Consider the following 19,388-nt stretch of genomic DNA (forward strand, 5'->3'; position numbering starts at 1 on the left):
CATATGTAGAGGCACGGTGTGTACATGTGTGGCTGGAGGATGGAGAACAGCCACATGCAGGCCTGATGGGTGTGGCCCTGCAGGAGGACTGGCCACACCTGAAGTTCCTGCCACACACCTGTTGGTGATCAGGGCTCGTCGGGGGAGCTACTTAGGAGAGTGTTGGAGCTCCCACCGGCGCGGGATCATTAAGCTAAGACTCCAAGTCAGTGTGTAGTACACAGTCAGAAATAGGGGTACGGAAGGGGTACATTACTGTGCCCCAAGGTACAAAAATGACATTAATACAGTCTAAGGACAAATATTGGACCTCGGGGTAACTATCTGTACCTTTTTTAGTGGGGTTTGATAGTCGCGTTTTAAGCAATGTGGGAACTTTTTCAGCATGTAATCTGAGCTTGTAATACGGTCCTCCGGGTGTTATCGCTATAAGTAATCGGTCTGAAAGAACAGACGGCAGAAACTGTCGGAAATCTGGAGAAAGGAGTCACCTTAGTAGTGAATATTAACAAATTACAGCATTCTAGTCTTTTTTTTTCTTCCAAACTTGAAAGGGCACAAAAGCATGCTCAGACTCTGCTCTCCTGTGTCCAGTAGTCCCAAACAAACATCTAAATTTAAAAATGAAAACTTTGCATATCGAGAGGATTCACTCTAAAGATTTGGTTTATTTTATTTAATTTACTTATTTTTTTTTAATGAATATTTCTTTGAACTGAAAGAAGTATTACAAAAGGTTTTAATGTGTGTGATATACGGTTTTTACCCATGTAAAAATGTGGTGATAAATATTCTTACATGGAATTTAGAGTTTGTACTACCATTTATCTTGCAGACAATGAGGTTGATGGTGACACAGTTGACTGCGGTCTTACTGAGACTATGGTTGCATACCTTTTCCAAGGATCCTTCAAAAAGCAGGTTAAATTCAACCAATTTGTGTCAAGGATGAAGGAATCTTCAGTGACGCTGACTCTACAGACTGTCTCTCCAGAAGACTGGCAACCATCTACTTCGTCAACTTCAATAAGGTATTTTCTTATTTATAATGAAGTTAGTATGTCTGAAACATACATGTTGGCCGTTATGCACTTTTAGGATTTAGTTAATATGATCATTGTTTCTACCATATGTATTGTTACTGTAGTGTTTTATACTTCAATTCATGCAATAAAAACAAACACTTAACTGTTTTCACAGCAATGAAAATACTTTGAGACTTTAACCGATACGAGTTCTTTGTGATGCACAGATCGTGTCAGCTCTAATTGTATATTTAGTCTTATGTTGGGTTTCTAATCTGTTTTGACTTTCTCTTCTCACTCTTGCTTTCTTTCAAGGGACCATGCGTCCAAGGAGAGGATTTATTATCCATAGACGCCCACTTAAAGGTCTTACAGTGCCAATATCAGAAGATGCAACCAGATACCATGGTGGTTCATAACCATATGCAGCAAACGTTTGCTTGGCGGCAGAAAGAAATTGCAAATGGTATGCCTGTGGAGGATGTGTTGAAGAAGTACCCCTTCTTAGGGATGCCTACTGGTGTAAGTCAGAAAGCTGAATTGAACTTGGAAATAGCTGTCACATTTAACATGTTTATAGTAGTAAATTTTATTTGCCCTTGACCTTGTTTTCTTCATCTGTCCCTCTTTCCTTTTTTTTTTATGTTCATGTAACTTCTTACAGTATTGTTGTTAAATTCTATAAAAAAATAATTATGCAGCACCATACATAATTAATATCAACTTTAGATTATTTCATTTTCATACACTGTTATTTTGTACTGAAAATTAATTAACCAACAACGGGTAATGTAAGCCAGCGATTTCGTGAAGGGCTCTCATGTGTTGCAGCAAAGGTGATTGACGTTACACGAGGGAAAACCCCACTCTACCAGCTCTACCTTGATGCAAGAGAGGAGGCTCTCACTGATGACCTACCAGGTATTTGCTTTTTTTTTTTTTTTTTTAACTTCAAGGCTTCCATTTTATATAATTTTTATAGGTAACTGGAAATGCCAGATAAAATGCATGGGTGATCTTGTGTTGTTTTTGGGTTTTTTTGGCAGATCTTGACACAAGGGCTGCACTTTTATTCCTGCCATACGTCTTCAAGGAGAAACTGGATCTCTTTGTCATACTTGGAGAGGTGTGTGTATTAAAATATTTAGTCTATATAAAAGGAAAACAAATGTATCTTTTGTTAAGAGACTAAGATATTGCTTTCCTCTACCTTCTCTTTTGACTTCAAAGGTTCATCCTAAAACCCCCTATCCAACTGTTCAGCTACTTTATGAAGACTGGAAACCAGTGTTCTCCAGAAGCGCTCCAAACATTGTGAAGTTGGATGGCAGTGAAGTGTGCAGAAGCTCGTGTATTTTTGAAGCAATCATCTCTTCTTTCTGCTTGTATTTTGTCTTCAACCTTGCTTACCCAAAACATCTGAAGAACACCCTGATTTTTCTCCAAAAGTACATTGTGAAAATAGATGAGGGTGAGGACCGGCCTCTACCAATCACAGTCACCAGACAAATAAATCTTCTGTATTGACCACCATGCCTCAGCCATATCAGTGCTCCAAATGTGGCAGAAGAACCTTTAGTTTGACAAAGCTTATTCAGCACATAGGTGATGCCAATTTTGATATAACCTGTGGACTCAGTGACTGCTGTTCTTCCTTCAAAAAATATGAATCTTTCAGACGACATGTGTATAGGAAACACAGAGAACAGGTGTTGTGTTAATATTGACACAATGTGGGTCTTTTGTGGAAAAATTCTCATTCCTCTGTTATATGACAACCATTTTCATTCATACAGTGTTAGAGTTGATAGTGAATGGACGTTGCTAAAACCTGGACAGGAAATTGATGTTGCAGCTTATGACACATACTGTGTTGATAACAGTTTGTATGTAACAGTTAAGCAATGTATTTAAGAAGGTAATAAATGTGACAAGTATTTTTGACTTTGTATCTTCAATTTTTCAAATCTTGAGAGGAAAAATATAGGAAATCTGTGTGTAGATACTGAACCTTTAGAAAGACATTTTTGTACTCCTTTTAAGGGTTCTTTTTTGTACTTTATACTAAGGGTACAACTTTGCCCTTTAAAGTACAGGTTTGACGTGTAAAAGGTACAAATTACAAGGGTACAAATCAGTACCCACAGTTTAGGGTACAGAACGGTACCTTAGAGGGTACCACCCCAGTGACAAGCCATTGTACCCTTATAGGTACATTTCTGTACTTTAATTTCTGAGTGTGTAGTAGGAAGTGCGCATTGTGTGTGCGCGCGGGTTCAGTGTTTAACGGCTGCTTCTGTATTGTCCTGCAGGTGGAACGAGGGACCAGAAGGGCAGCACGCACAGGGTGTGCAGAAACACAACTGCCGGGAGCACGAGCACGGACGTCGGAGGGGAACACACATATGGGAGTCTAGGGAGCAAAGGGGATTTATTGGGCATCTGTTATCTTCACTGTAAATAAAGTGCACTGTTTGCATCGCAGAGTCTGCGTTTTGGGTCCTCATTCCCCCATAGCCCCACGGTCGGCCAGCCAGACCGTGACAGATTTAGCAGAAGTCAGCCTGTTTAAGGCTCTGATATCTATTCTGTATGACTTAAAGCAGTTATGACATGGTCTGATTTTCTCACCCAATAAAGGAATATTTCATATATCAGTCTACTCTTCATTTTATCAGAAACAGTTATCACAGCTTGTACATTTTCTTTTTATAAATATATGTAAGCAATGAGCCAAATTTAGTAATGCCAACATACTGAAGGAACAACATTTGTCTCTTATATATGATACACCTATATATGCACTGTCAAAGATACTTGTCTTTGAGTGAAGATTTAAGGTGATAAGACATATAAATAACTGCAACTTGAATCTGTACTGAGGCTGACACAGAGTTCATGTTCACTGCTGTAATAGCTAATAATGATTAATATAATAACTATAATATTGGCCATATTATATTTACATTACCAAAGTGATATGACTTTAGTCTCATGAACAACATTAGCTAATTGTTATTTACTAGCTAATCTTAAATAACTGTTCAGTACAGAAATGAAGCCCAAAAATCATGTTTTACTGTCCTGTGGTCTCAGCCTCAGATACTTATCAAATCACACAAAGCTCTTGTAGAAACAAACAAACAAATTAACAAAATATGTTCTCCCTCATTTCTGTCAAACAAAGTTGTATGACACGTTTCCAGCGGTTAGTATCATGGTTGCTAGGCAACCTGGGAAGCGCGACGGAGACTAGACCGTCCCATACAGACAAACTTGCCGTTTATTTTGCAAATCGAGCTCAACACTGCCCCTGGCGTCCTGGAGCACTTCTGTTGTGTTTTGGAATTTGCATGAGTTTTGGAGTTTGCAAGTGTTTTGGATTTTGCAAGTGTTTTGGAATTTGCAAGTGTTTTGGAGTTTGCAAGTGTTTTGGAGTTTGTACGTGCTTTGTCTCTAGGGGCCACGGTACCTAAGGACCCCAAAGCGCTTTACATATCCAGTCATCCACCCATTCACGCACACATTCACACACTGGTGATGGCAAGCTACATTGTAGCCACAGCCACCCTGGGGCGCACTGACAGAGGCGAGGCTGCCGGACACTGGCGCCACCGGGCCCTCTGACCACCACCAGCAGGCAACAGGTGAAGTGTCTTGCCCAAGGACACAACAACCGAGACTGTCCAAGCCGGGGCTCGAACTGGCAACCTTCAGTGTTGTCCGCCACATCCCCATTGAGTTCCTGATGAAGGCTCTCAGGGTCCTGTTGATCTTCTAGGCAGGATACTTTGGTGTCACGGTTCGATATTTTTTCGATACAAAAAAAAATGTTCATGCCTTTTTAATTTGTCATTTATTAAATTTTCACGGCACATTCCGCACCACATCTCTGTGCGTTCATCATTTGAAGACAGCTCACCTCCTGCAACTACTTTTCCGAGAATACGTGCTTCTTTTGTGGTTCGGACTCCTTCTGACATTTCTTTGGAGGTGGAGGAACATCACAGTAATTGCTTAAAGGAGCTTGCTTCTTCGACATCTTTAAGAGTTCTAAACAAATGTCTGTCCTCCTCCTGAAAATCTTATGTAAGCAAACACGCATTGCAACTTCTTATCTTGTGCACCTTTTTTATTTCGACAGCGAATGTGCACCTGCGGACCACTTATGTGCAGCCCTGGTTATTTAGCTCGTCATATTGCAGCCACAGAAATTCTTTTGTCCATGAAACCATAAAGCTGCACTTTCTTTTTGCCTTATAGTCTGATTTGTCATAACTTTTCTGTTTTGTGGTAAGCTTTTCTTTTGCTGTCACTTCTTCACCCTGACCTGTCTTATTTGGCTCAGCAGAACTAAAATATATATCCTGCTTCTTTTACACACACACTCACATAACGCTCAGCGATTCTCTGTGCAATCAACCTCTCACATGTTTAAGCTTGCTGCGGGAGAGTTCACTTGTCATGTTTGCATAGTAAGCTAACGATTAATAAGACGATGTCAGAGGAATTGGTGTGCAAATTATCATCACTCACCAATCAGTGCTGTCGCTCTCTATACACAGTTCGCACGATTGCAGAGTGAAAGCAAAAACCAAGCGCAAATTCAAACGCGACTTCAATATGTCACATATTGACAGTGGCTCACCGATGCCAATGACATAATTACCCAGTTACATTTCCGAAAGAATGCAAAAGCATTGACATATATTTTTCCTTCCTACGATAGATTTTGGTAGCCCGACTGGAAAAATCGATAGCCCCAGGACGTCGGGCTAGCGATTTTGCGAGCCCTGTATCTGATTGAGGAATCTCTCATCTTTGGAAAAGAGAGTTTATTACAGAGAAATGGCTCTTTCCAAAATAAAAGCTCTACTATACGCTTCTTCTGGGCTATATTCTCAGCAGCACATTAAACACATCAGGTCCCCATAAGGAGAATCATGTGCTAACGGCTGTCTAAATGACTCGGGTAAAGTTTGTAGCATGCATGCTTGTTGTTTTTGTCTGCTTCCACTTGTCTTTGCACTAGGATGATGTCGGAGTAAATGTGCAGTCATATTCATTGTAATTTTGTATTGTTCGATACATATGCGTACCGAACCGAAAGCACTGTATCGAACGGTTCAATATCGATACGAGTGTCATTGCACCTGTAACCCGTTCATGTGTTACGCCTGTTGTTCTTGCGTTGTGTTCTGGCGTGAAAGTAAGAGGCAGGAGACAGTACTACGTCTTTGGCTGTTTACTGCACATCTGCAACATAGAAATATGTGTCTGATCTGTGTGTGTCACGCGCCTGCCAGTACACCTCTCCTCCGGCCATGCTGAAAGGAGCTGTGACCGGGGCACACATGCACGCGCCTACGTCACCACGCAGCGCGCACACACACACGAACGCACACAGACTCAGGTCACACAGGTAGGAGATTGAGATGCAAAAATGACATATTTAATCCAAAAAAAAATGTGTTTTGGGTGAAATTCACAAGTATTTAACACATATTACACCGGTTTTAGAATCGCTGCACTGGCTCCCCGTGTATTTCAGGATCGATTTTAAAGTTCTTTTATTGGTTTTTAAATGTCTTAATGGTCTTGGGCCTTCCTATCTCTCAGATCTGCTTTTACCATACGAACCCTCGCGGACCCTGAGGTCCTCTGGTGCTGGCCTTTTAATTGTCCCTAAAGTCAGGACACATACTCACGGAGAGGCAGCTTTTCAGTGGTATGGTCCTCGTCTGTGGAACAGCCTGCCGGAGGAGCTCAGGGCCGCAGAGAACGTACATGTTTTCAAGAACAGGCTCAAGACCCACCTTTTTAATTTAGCTTTTACTTAGCGTTTATTTATTTTATGCTTATTTATTCTATCCTGTTATTCTATTATTAATTTAGGATTTACCTAATATTTGTTTGATTTTATTCTTATTCATTTTTTAATCTTCTTATTCTATTTATATTTATATTGTATCCTGTTCTTATTTATTTTATCATCTTACCCTATATATATTGTATTGCGTCATATCTCCAGTGTTTCCTCGGAGGGCGCTCTCTGCACCGGGGCTGTTATTGACCGTGGCTGCTGGGTCTCTGGGGTCCTCTCAGCCTGGCTGGAGGGCTCCTTTGCCTCCCTCCTGCTGTGTGCCCAGCCTGGAGGCTGCGGTCTGTGACCGGCTCCCGGTGCAGACGGCTCCCTGTTATAGTGTTTCCTCACTTGGCTCATGCGAGCCCAGCCCAATTTTTACTCTTTAAGTGTGCGCGTGTGTGTATGTGTGTGTGGGTGGGGGGATATATGTGTATTGAGAGTGTGGGGAGTGAGTTGGAGGGTGGGGTGGGCTGCTTTTAACTATGTAAAGCACTTTGTGCTACATTTTCTCTGTATGAAAAGTGCTTTATAAATAAAGATTGATTGATTGATTGATTGATATGTTACATTCACCCCTAATATATATATATATATATATATATATATATATATAAAAACACCCAGCACGCCCCTGCGGGCGGTTTATCCTTCAAGCTCGGGTCCTCTACCAGAGGCCTGGGAGCTTGAGGGTCCTGCGCAGTATCTTAGCTGTTCCCAGGACTGCGCTCTTCTGGACAGAGATCTCCGATGTTATTCCCGGGATCTGCTGGAGCCACTTGCCTAGCTTGGGAGTCACCGCACCTAGTGCTCCGATTACCACGGGGACCACCGTTACCTTCACCCTCCACATCCTCTCGAGCTCTTCTCTGAGCCCTTGGTATTTCTCCAGCTTCTCGTGTTCCTTCTTCCTGATATTGCTGTCATTCGGAACCGCTACATCGATCACTACGGCCGTCTTCTTCTGTTTGTCTACCACCACTATGTCCGGTTGGTTAGCCACCACCATTTTGTCCGTCTGTATCTGGAAGTCCCACAGGATCTTAGCTCGGTCATTCTCCACCACCCTTGGGGGCATCTCCCATTTTGACCTCGGGACTTCCAGGTTATACTCGGCACAGATGTTCCTGTACACTATGCTGGCCACTTGGTTATGGCGTTCCATGTATGCCTTGCCTGCTAGCATCTTGCACCCTGCTGTTATGTGCTGGATTGTCTCTGGGGCATCTTTACACAGCCTGCACCTGGGGTCTTGCCTGGTGTGATAGACCCCAGCCTCTATGGATCTTGTACTCAGAGCTTGTTCTTGTGCTGCCATGATTAGTGCCTCTGTGCTGTCTTTCAGTCCAGCTTTGTCCAGCCACTGGTAGGATTTCTGGATATCAGCCACCTCCTCTATCTGCCGGTGGTACATACCGTGCAGGGGCCTGTCCTTCCATGATGGTTCCTCGTCTCCCTCCTCTTTCTTGGGTTTCTGCTGCCTGAGGTATTCACTGAGCACTCGGTCAGTTGGGGCCATCTTCCCAATGTATTCTTGGATGTTCGTTGTCTCATCCTGGATTGTGGTGCTGACACTCACCAGTCCCCGGCCCCCTTCCTTCCGCTTAGCGTACAGCCTCAGGGTGCTGGACTTGGGGTGAAACCCTCCATGCATGGTAAGGAGCTTTCTTGTCTTTATGTCAGTGGCTTCTATCTCCTCCTTTGGCCAGCCTATTATCCCAGCAGGGTACCTGATCACGTGGGCCACATTGTTTCAGAAAATGGTGTTGAGACAGACCCAGAAAAGGTTGCCACCTTGAAATCCTGGCCAATTCCAACCAACTTGAAGACCTTGAAATCTTTTCTGGGATTCGCTGGCTACTATAGGAGGTGGAGGTGGTCAACAAGTACAAGTACCTCGGGCTGTGGGTGGACAATAAACTGGACTGGTCATGCAACACAGAGCACCTGTATAAAAAAGCCCAAAGCCGACTGTACTTCCTCAGGAGGCTGAGGTCTTTTAACATCTGCAGGAAGCTCCTGAGGATGTTTTACCAGTCGGTGGTTGCTGGAGTACTTTTCTATGCTGTGGTGTGCTGGGGGAGCAGCACAGCAAAGAGGGACTCATCCAGGCTGGAGAAACTGATCAGGAAGGCTAGCTCTGTGGTCGGCATGAAGCTGGACACTCTGGTGACAGTGGCAGAGAAAAGGACATTAAAGAAACTGATGGACATTATGGACAATGCTGGGCATCCTCTGCACACGGCCATTAACAACCAGAAGAGTCTGTTCAGTGACAGGTTGCTTCTCCCAAAGACAAGAACTAACAGACTTAAAAACTCCTTTGTCCCACACGCCATCAAACTGTTTAATTCCTCTCTGGAGGGGAGAGGGAGGGGAAACAGGAGGACAAAGGAGGGGGGAACAACTAAGCTGTAGTGCCTCTTCACCTCACTGTGCAATACCTTTTGTGCAATACTTTTGTAAATAGTCAACAGTGCAATAGACCTCAATACTTGAAATGTGCAATTCACTTGTATTTTTATTTTTTATTCCTATTTATTCTATTTATCCCCTTCGTATATTTTATTTATATTGTCTCTGTATTTATATATATGTGTGTGTGTGTGTGTATATATATATATATATATATATATATATATATATATATATATATATATATATATATATATATATATATATATATAATATTCTGTAACTCTGTAACTTCTGTCGGTGCTGTGCTTTTTTGGAAATCGAATTTCCCAGAGGAACCCACCCGAGGGATTAATAAAGTTCTATCTAATCTAATCTAATCTATAGGCATTTTATTAAGGGATATGCCATGATCGCCAAGCCACTCAACAACCTCACACGTGGGTACCCATCCTCACACAAAAGTTCTAAAAATGAGACTTCTGAGAGCTCACAGTTTGATCCCAAGCACTCCTTTGGTTCCAGGTGGAGTCCTGAATGTCAGTTGGCTTTTGATACTCTCATTGACAAACTTACCACTGCACCAGTTCTAGGTTTTGCTGATCCGGCACTGCCTTGCATTCTCCACAGAGATTTGGAGGCCTATCTCCACCCACCACCACCTCCCCTGCCAGTGGCGGACTCCCTCAGGTGTCGGTGCACCTGGTTCTTTGTGTCGGGGGTGGGCGTCCGGGTACACACCGGCTCACTCCTTGGCGGCCGCTTATCGGGGCCTGGAGCCTGGGGCTCGCTCGGGCCACTTCGGAGGTGGGGTGCCCCCGGCCTCTCGGCCTGGGGCTCGGTCACTCAGGCACAGCTGGCTGCCGGCGGAGCTCACGGGCGCGTCACTGCAACTCCCCCTGGCTTCTGCTCCGCGGCTGCTGAGTGAGCCCTCATCTGGGACTCTCCTCAGCTCTTTCTGGGACAGTGGCGCGGCTGCCCCTCTGTTGGTCTTCCTTGGTCTCTTGTGTTCTGGGGGCCTCTGGATGTCTGGAGTTTTGATCTCCTCCATACCTGCTTCATACCCTGGAGGACGGGGCTGTGGCTCCCCACACTCCCTAGCAGATCGTTACATGGAGAAACCTTTGGAATGCAAGCATGCTGATCCACACAGGTATGCACACAGGTGTACACACGGGTATTCACAGACGCGGACTACATTTCTTGGCTGCTGCCTCAAAGCACATTGTGTGGTGTCTATCTTGCGTGCTGCACAATATCGTTTATTACTTAGTATCTACTGATATCTACTGCTAGCTAGTTTATTGTGATGGTGCTGTTTTTTTTATTATGTTGCTCTTTGTTGTTTGCGTTCTCTTCTGTTTTTTTTCTCCATACAGGTGACCCAGGTGTTTTGTTTTTTTTGTTTGTTTTTTTTTTTCTTTCTTCCCCCCCTTCTCACCGTCTCTTCACCCCCTTGGGTTTTCTTTCTCTCCCTCTCTTTCTTTCATTCTTTCTCCCTGTCCTGTCCCCCAGTCACGTCTGTCCCGTTTGTAGCAACTGAAAATAAAATAAATTCATAATTATAATAAAGGTCAATCAAATGGACCAATATGGCAAGGCCATGATGATCCACTTGGTAAAATAAATCCGCTTGGCATCTTTCTTGGCCTTAAGACAACAATTCTGATGGCTAAAGATCCAAACGGGACACACACAAAAAAAAAAAAGAACTGCGGCAAACTGTTCTCCACAGCCTCCACAATGATATGGGCCACCTGGGAGTGGAACAGACCCTTGACCTGGCCAGGACTCGGTTCTATTGGCCAAGAATGGCAGTGGATATGGAAAATAAAATAAAGACCTGTGGCCGGTGTATTCGCCGGAAAAGCTTGCCAGAGAGAACTGCTCCTCTGGTTAACATTCGGACATCACGTCCACTTGAACTCAATTGTATGGATTTCCTCAGTCTCGAGCCCGATACCAGCAACACCAAAGACATCCTGGTACTGACAGATCATTTCACCAAATATGCCCTTGCCATTCCAATACCAAACCAAAAGGCAAAAACTGTGGCTAAATGTCTTTGGGAAAACTTCATCGTTTTATATATAGCACAGCCCTACGGAAAGCTAAGATACTGCGCAGGACCCTCAAGCTCCCTGGCCATCGGTAGAGGACCCGAACTTGAAGGATAGATCACCCGCAGGGGCAAGAGGGGAATTTTTATATATATGACTCTTAAAATCCTCGAATATCCGAGACAGAACTTTTGCTGCTTAATTCAGCAACAGTTCCTAATTTAACAAGGTTTGGAGCTCTTTGCTCATTTAAAAGCCCCCCCCCCCCCCCAGCTGTGTGTGTCTTGAGATTTGAATTGTTGCTTTTTGCTTTGAGACACTGTCCTTGCTTACTGTTAGGATGCCTGGGTCGTTGACCCAGGGTTTTTGAGTTTATGATATTATTTATACTTTCTAGTTTTTGGTTTCTTTGAGTTCTGTCTTATGGTTTATGTCTCTGTCTTCTTTAGTTGCTCTGTCTCCCCTATCACCTGCATCCCCTTGTCTAGTTCGCGTCTATGTGTATCCTTAGTTCCTATATCCCCGTGTCCAGTCAGTGTTTGTGTCTGCCCTGGTCCCACGTCTCTGTTCCCTCTGTAGTGCCTGCATGTGAGTCTGTGTCTTTGTTCAGTCTGTGTTATGTATTTCCTGTTTTACTTTGAAGGTCTCTGTCTTATCTCAGTGTGTTTCAGTTTACGCTTCTTTGGTCTCGTCAGTTCTGATTTGCCCCAGCTGTGTTTCCCTCCTGTTATTCATTCCCTGATTGCTCCTTCTGTGTATTTAAGCCCTGTGTTTCTCTGTGTCCGTGTCGCGATCTACTGTTTATTTTGCTGTGTGTTTTGGCAATCCGCCGGTGTTAGTTTATCTTTGACCTTTTTTCCCCAGTTATGTTATGTTTGAGTTCAGCATTAAAGCTGTTTTGGTTTAAGTTCTGTCTCCGGAGTCTGCATCTTGGGTCCTATTCCTGTCTGCACACAGCCACACCTAACAGAAGATCGCGACCAGAACATGGACCCAGCAGACTCCATGTGGTATCAGCGACCCGCAGTTTCTGCCTTCCTCAAGGAGATCGTGAGGGAGGAAGCTGAGCATGCCCAGGAGCTCCAGTCACCTTTCTATGGGTCACGTTTGGCTTCGGGAGGGCCCCGCAGCCTCCAAACTGCCATGGCTACGGCCGAGCCAGCGCCTATGTCTCGGGCGATCAGGTTGAGCACGTGCTCATTCTCTCCGGTCGCTACACCTCCGCCTTCACCCCTGGATTACCAGTCCGACAAGAGGGTTAAGCGGCGGAGGAAGAAAGATTATGTGACGCCGGACGTTAGACTCACTCCGCTGCAGTCCTTCGCTCTGTTTTTGGGTCTGCCACGTTCTGAGCTTCACAAACTCTCTGATTCCTCATCGCAGCCCGGTCCGTTGGAGGATTTACAGCCCAGTTTGCCACCCCCCACTTCCCGGAGGAGGCGACGCTCACACCGTCACCACTCTTTTTCTGCGGAGCAACTCCCGGTGGTGAGTGATGATTGCTTTCGTTCCTCTGAGCTGGAAAGAAACTATCATATGAACACTGCTAAGACTGAGACTATTAAGACTGTTAGACGTGGTGGTGGTAGGAAGCTAAAAAAACATTTTAGAGGAGTCTGTGTTTGCTGAGCCTGCTCCTTCGCACCGTTGTGTTCCTGCTCCCAGGGCAGCTCGGGCCCAGCATTCCCCTGCACCTGTTTCAGTGCTTCAGGTGAGGGAGGCTGAGGTCCAGCTGGTCCCTGCTCTGGTGTCTAGGCTGGCTGAGCCTCTGCCTGTCGCTGCTACCGTACCAGCTCCTCGGGTGGGGACAGCAGCTGCCCAGCCGTTGACTGTGCCTGTCCCGGCTCCCAGGGTTAGGATGACCGGCAACCAGTTAGCTCCTGCACCTGTACCTTCTCCTCGGGTGGGAGTGGCTGGTGTCTGGCAGGTACCTGCACCTGTTTCTGACCTCGCTGGAGGCTCATGTGAGCCCGTCCAGCAGTTTTCTTTAGGATCCGTAAGCTCAGACAACCTAGCCCAACCGTCTGCTAATCCACCACCTCACGCACCATTACTACCATTCTTACAAGAGTCAATACACATTAAACTTCTCTCCATAGCTCAGACTTTAGCTCACCTATCAGCTCAGTCACCTGCTCAGTTCTCACCTCAGTCATTCACTCCACCGTCTGTTCCCGCTGGGGGTTCTGGAGAACCGCTTCAGCCGTCTCTTCCTGCTGGGGGGTCCGAGGAACCGCTTCAGCCTCCTGTCTCCGCTGGAGGGTCCGAGGAACCGCTTCAGCTGTCTCTTCCTGCTGGGGGGTCCGAGGAACCGCTTCAGCCTCCTGTCTCCGCTGGAGGGTCCGAGGGGGGGCCCGTTCAGCCGCCTGTCTCCGCTGGAGGGTCCGAGGGGGCCGTTCAGCCACCACCGGCTCCGCCTGGTCCGGCCCCCGAGTCTGCAGCTCCGCCTGGTCCGGCCTCCGAGTGTTCAGCTTCGTCTGCTCCTGAGGTCTCCATGCTGTCTGTTCCTGCACGTCCGGTCCGGCCTGCTCGTCCTGCACCGCCTGCTCGTCCCGTCCGGCCTGCTCGTCCTGCACGTCCCGTCCGGCCTGCACGTCCTGTCCGGCCTGCACGTCCTGCTCGTCCCGTCCGGCCTGCTCGTCCTGCACGTCCTGTCCGGCCGATGACTGGACGTCATTGCTGTCATGGACGGCCCCCTGAACCACGCCGCTGCCTCCCGCCCGGCTGGCCTCCTGACCTGCTCGGTCGCAGTCGGTGCCTCCCGCCCGGCCGGCCTCCTGATCTGCTCCGTCGCCACCGGTGCCTCCCGCCTGGCCGGTCTCCTGACCTGTTTTCTGGGCTATTGGACCATCAGCCTCCGGGCCGCCCCCCTGACCTGAGGGAGGTGAGAATAGAGCCGACGAGTTGAATCTGTTTTTCAATAGATTCGACACCACAGTGTCTGCTCCCACCCCCACAACCTCACCTGCAGTCAGCCTGGAATCCAGAGCCACACCACTGTGCCAGCCTCTCTCTTCACATGTTGCCTCCTGTGAGATTCCTGACACCCCTCCCCCACCCATCACCTTCACTCAATACCAGGTTGAGATGCAAATGAGGAGACTTCACTCAGGCAAGTCTGCTGGACCAGACGGAGTGAGTCCCCTTGTCCTCAAGGCCTGTGCCCCCCAGCTGTGTGGAGTCTTTCATAAACTGTTTATGCTGAGTCTGAGTCTGCAGAGGGTCCCGGTGATGTGGAAGACATCATGCCTCGTCCCTGTACCAAAGACGCCTCGTCCCAGTGGCCCCCAGGATTATAGGTCCGTGGCACTGACCTCCCACATCATGAAGACCCTGGAAAGGCTCATCCTGGACCAGCTGCGACCCATAGTAAGACCACATCTGGATCCCCTTCAGTTCGCTTATCAGCCTCGTCTCGGAACAGAGGACGCCATCATCTACCTGCTCAATCGTGTCTACACCCATCTGGACCAGCCGGCGAGCACTGTGAGGGTCATGTTTTTTGACTTTTCCAGTGCTTTCAACACCATCAGGCCGACCCTCCTGGGTGATAAGTTAGCAGCGATGCAGGTGGATGCTTCTCTGGTGTCCTGGATTGTTGATTACCTGACAGGAAGACCACAATATGTACGTCTCCCACAGTGTGTGTCTGACAAGGTGATTAGCAACACAGGGGCACCACAGGGGACTGTCCTCTCCCCCTTCCTCTTCACCCTCTACACCACAGACTTCAGCCACTGCACAGAGACCTGCCATCTTCAGAAGTTTTCTGATGACTCTGCGGTGGTTGGATGCATCAGCAGGGATGATGAGACAGAGTACCGGGCTGTGGTCGACTCCTTTGTCACGTGGTGTGAGCAGAATCATCTGCAGCTCAACGTGGCAAAGACCAAGGAACTGATCGTGGACTTCAGGAAGACCAGGAAACACTTGACCCCTGTTTCAATCCAGGGGGTCAGTGTTGACATTGTGGAGGACTATAAATACCTTGGAGTACACATTGACAATAAACTGGACTGGGCTAAAAACACCACAGCACTTTACAGGAAGGGCCAGAGTCGTCTCTATTTTTTGAGGCGACTGAGGTCCTTCAACATCTGCCAGAAAATGCTGAGGATTTTCTATGAGTCTGTGGTGGCCAGTGCGATCCTCTATGCTGTTGCATGCTGGGGGAGCAGGCTGAGGGTCGCAGATGCCAACAGACTTAATAAACTGATCCGTAAGGCCAGCAATGTTGTGGGGATGGAGCTGGACTCCCTCAAGGTGGTGTCGGAGAGGCGGATGCTGTCCAAGATAAAGACAATGTTGGATAACACCTCCCACCCACTCCATGACATGTTGGTCAGTCACAGGAGCTCGTTCAGTGAGAGACTGAGATTACCGAAAAGCACCACTGAACGACACAGGAAATCATTCCTGCCTGTGGCCATCTCCCTGTACAACGCATCCACTTAACACACTGTTTGCTGCTACAACTACACATGTTTCTTTTCCAAATATTTATTTATAAGTGACTTATGTATGTATGTATGTATATATATGTATATATTGTACTATTCTTAGTTAGCGTATTGTCTGTCTTGTCTTAATGTTGGTTTAAAATGGAGCACTGTAACAAAAAATAATTTCCCCCAGGGATCAATAAAGTATTCTGATTCTGATTCTGATTCTGACCTGCCCGGGTTTGGACTGTTGTGCCGTTAGCCTCCGGGCCGGCCCCCCTGAACATTTTTGAGACTATTGCCTGGGCCTCTGCGCCTTTCGTGAGCTCTTTTGTTTGTTTGCTTTTGGACTTTGCCTGGGCCTTGGTGCTGTTGTTTTGGACTTTGTTCCTGTTTTTTGTTCTGTTGCTTTCTGGGCTCCAGTGTTTGCATTTTTTTTTTGTTTTGTTTTGTTGTTTCTGGCTCTTTGTTTGGTTTGTTTCGAGCCCTCCATCCTGTTTCCCCCGCCGCCCACCCTGGTTTGGTTGTTTTTGTTTTTTTTGTTTTTGGTTTGGGCTGTCTGGAAGCCAGCCCTTAAGGGGGGGGTACTGTTAGGATGCCTGGGTCGTTGACCCAGGGTTTTTGAGTTTATGATATTATTTATACTTTCTAGTTTTTGGTTTCTTTGAGTTCTGTCTTATGGTTTATGTCTCTGTCTTCTTTAGTTGCTCTGTCTCCCCTATCACCTGCATCCCCTTGTCTAGTTCGCGTCTATGTGTATCCTTAGTTCCTATATCCCCGTGTCCAGTCAGTGTTTGTGTCTGCCCTGGTCCCACGTCTCTGTTCCCTCTGTAGTGCCTGCATGTGAGTCTGTGTCTTTGTTCAGTCTGTGTTATGTGTTTCCTGTTTTACTTTGAAGGTCTCTGTCTTATCTCAGTGTGTTTCAGTTTACGCTTCTTTGGTCTCGTCAGTTCTGATTTGCCCCAGCTGTGTTTCCCTCCTGTTATTCATTCCCTGATTGCTCCTTCTGTGTATTTAAGCCCTGTGTTTCTCTGTGTCCGTGTCGCGATCTACTGTTTATTTTGCTGTGTGTTTTGGCAGTCCGCCGGTGTTAGTTTATTTTTGACCTTTTTTCCCCAGTTATGTTATGTTTGAGTTCAGCATTAAAGCTGTTTTGGTTTAAGTTCTGTCTCCGGAGTCTGCACCTTGGGTCCTATTCCTGTCTGCACACAGCCACACCTAACACTTACAAAGATCTAGAAAACGTTTTTCTAGTTAAAATATTTTTATTATGTTTGATCGTTAGGCTTAGTTGAAAATCTCCATGCCACTGTAAATCAGATATCATCAAACACTGTGCTGAGAAAAAAACTAATGTCAAATAATGTAATATAAGGTAATGGTATTTCAAACGAGAGTTCATTAAGTTGCAGTCCATCAAATTAATCAAATCAGTTTTGGACTAACTTTATAATCAGATGTCTTCTTATTTTAGATTCTTAATGAATGGCCAGATTAGGTATCTATCCATTCATCTGTAAAGACTTGGCGGTCTTTATCCTTTAAGCATTTTGTGCTTCCCATTCTTCTGACTCCTCAGCACTTGGCTTACACTCTGCATGTATTTAGCTGTTGTGGCTTTTCCTAGCGTAGTGGTGGTGGTAGTGCCGCCCCTTCGGTTCTGACTACCTTCCCTGTCTTTGTTACCATCCGATTACATATCGTCAGTCTGAATTACATTCTGATGTCATTACTGTAGATCCTAGTGGTGTTGAATTGATTGGTCATATTCCCAATGAAGGCTCGTAGGGTTGTTTTGGTCTTATAAAGTTCTAGGCATACCAGGATCCATGTGTGAGGCATTGAGTTATAGGTTTCTTGTAGTCAGTCCAGACAGTGCACCAGTCTGGAGTGACTGCTCTGTCTACCAGGAGCTGGTGTTTAGCCCCTCAAGTGTTTCTCCCAATTCCTTTCTGGGCCCTGCTCGTGTATTGTTCATTTTAGCCACTACGATGCCTTTCAGGAGCTTCCATGTAGTGCTGGGGCAGGGTATTGGCCAGTAGTTGGATGGGACTAGTCCCTTATGGGGGAGGACTGTCCAGCCTTCAGTTAAATATTCTGGGTCCATCCCATCCATAAGCAGCTGGTTCATTTGTGCTGCTAGACACTCATGGAATGCAATTAGCTATCATATCATGACCTGACACTGTCCAACACTTAATGCCTTTTTCTTGGATGTCACTGTGATAGCTACTGGATCCTGTTCAAGCAGGTTGCTATGATCTGCTGTTAGCTCTCCCATATGGTGTCCCAGTATTGCTCTGTCTCCCATCTTGGCAAGGCTGTTCTCATATTGTTCCCTTGCTGCTGAGAGTACACAATGGATGGTTCAGCGGAGAACAACTGGTTTATTCTGCTGACTTCTATCTCTCTGGTATACTTCTTCAGGTGGGTAACCAAGGCTACGACTCTTTGCTTGTTTCCAAGGCCTCAGGAATAGACACCTTGCTGTGTTTTTAAGGCACTCCTTTCTTCATCACACCTTTCTGCAGTTCCGATAATTGGCTAACTTCCCTCTGTGCTGCCTTCATTTTGACCTTAGCCCAGCATCTTAAGGATCACTGTTGCCTGGTGTAGATCAGCTGGATGGTTTCAGTGAAGGTCGCATTAGGAATTGTCTGTAATTCTGCACTGACATCTTCTAATAGACTTTCAGAGGGTACCTTATGTAGTCTAAGTAATCAGCCACAAGGGTCCTGGTTTACAGACAATCAAAATAAGAAGACAGCCCACTTTGACCACAGTGGCACCACACATGTGCCTGTAGGCTACAAGGAAGCCATGTTTACTGGGTGGAAACAACAACAGTGTACAATATGCAGCAGAGACCATGACACACAACCTCTGTACACATACAAAATATGGGTTAGACAAATGAGATCCTCTTCCTATTAGAAGGGAAAGAATGGAGGTTTAGTGGAAAAATTAGACTCTAAAACACCAAACCCATCTTCAAACGCACTAAGGTCCAGTTCTCTATATTGTGAATATTCTGAGCAGGAGTTTAATGTATGTTTTGCAGTACAGAGAAGACAGAGTCTCAGCATGCTGGTCAGCTAATTAAACGAATGCTTGGCCTCGGCAGCAGTTAATGCTTTTCAATTATGAATGAGAAAGATGGGGTGAAGAGGGCAGTGCAATCAATGGGAGGGAAGGTTGTATGGATGGACGTAGGGTTGGTGCAAAGACAGAATAATAAAGGATAAGAAATAAGAGAAAGAAATGAGAGAGGGGATGGAGGGGGAAATCAAAGAGAAGGACGAGTTTGAAATCACAAGCTAGGGGAAGAAAGAAAAGGAGAGACAGAAGGAGAATTGTTTTCAAACAAACAGGCAGAGGTTCACACTGGATGTTGTGTTGGTGTTTTGCTGCTTTGAACGAGACAGTAGAGGGTCTAATTTAGTGTCAGTCTGGCTGAATCAGGCCCTTTGGCAACATGGCACCCAGTGTTTGTTTTGGTCCACCTGACAGCCAGAGGCACCTCTGTTTATCTCTCTTTCTCACTGTCTTTCTGTCTCTTGTCACATCTTTGTGGGTTTAAAAG

At 45.9% G+C, this 19,388-nt stretch overlaps 1 pseudogene; it reads left to right on the plus strand.

The window, feature by feature from the left end:
- The first annotated feature begins 352 nt into the window (after window positions 1-352).
- LOC147324221 (sterile alpha motif domain-containing protein 3-like) lies at window positions 353-3,135 on the plus strand (annotated as a pseudogene).
- The last annotated feature ends 16,253 nt before the right edge of the window (window positions 3,136-19,388 follow it).

Source organism: Aulonocara sp. 'chitande type north' Nkhata Bay, linkage group LG7 (genome assembly GCF_057382095.1).
Source record: "Aulonocara sp. 'chitande type north' Nkhata Bay isolate Kocher_YH1m ecotype deep benthic linkage group LG7, A_spYH_male_GT1.1, whole genome shotgun sequence".
NCBI lineage: Eukaryota > Metazoa > Chordata > Actinopteri > Cichliformes > Cichlidae > Aulonocara > Aulonocara sp. 'chitande type north' Nkhata Bay.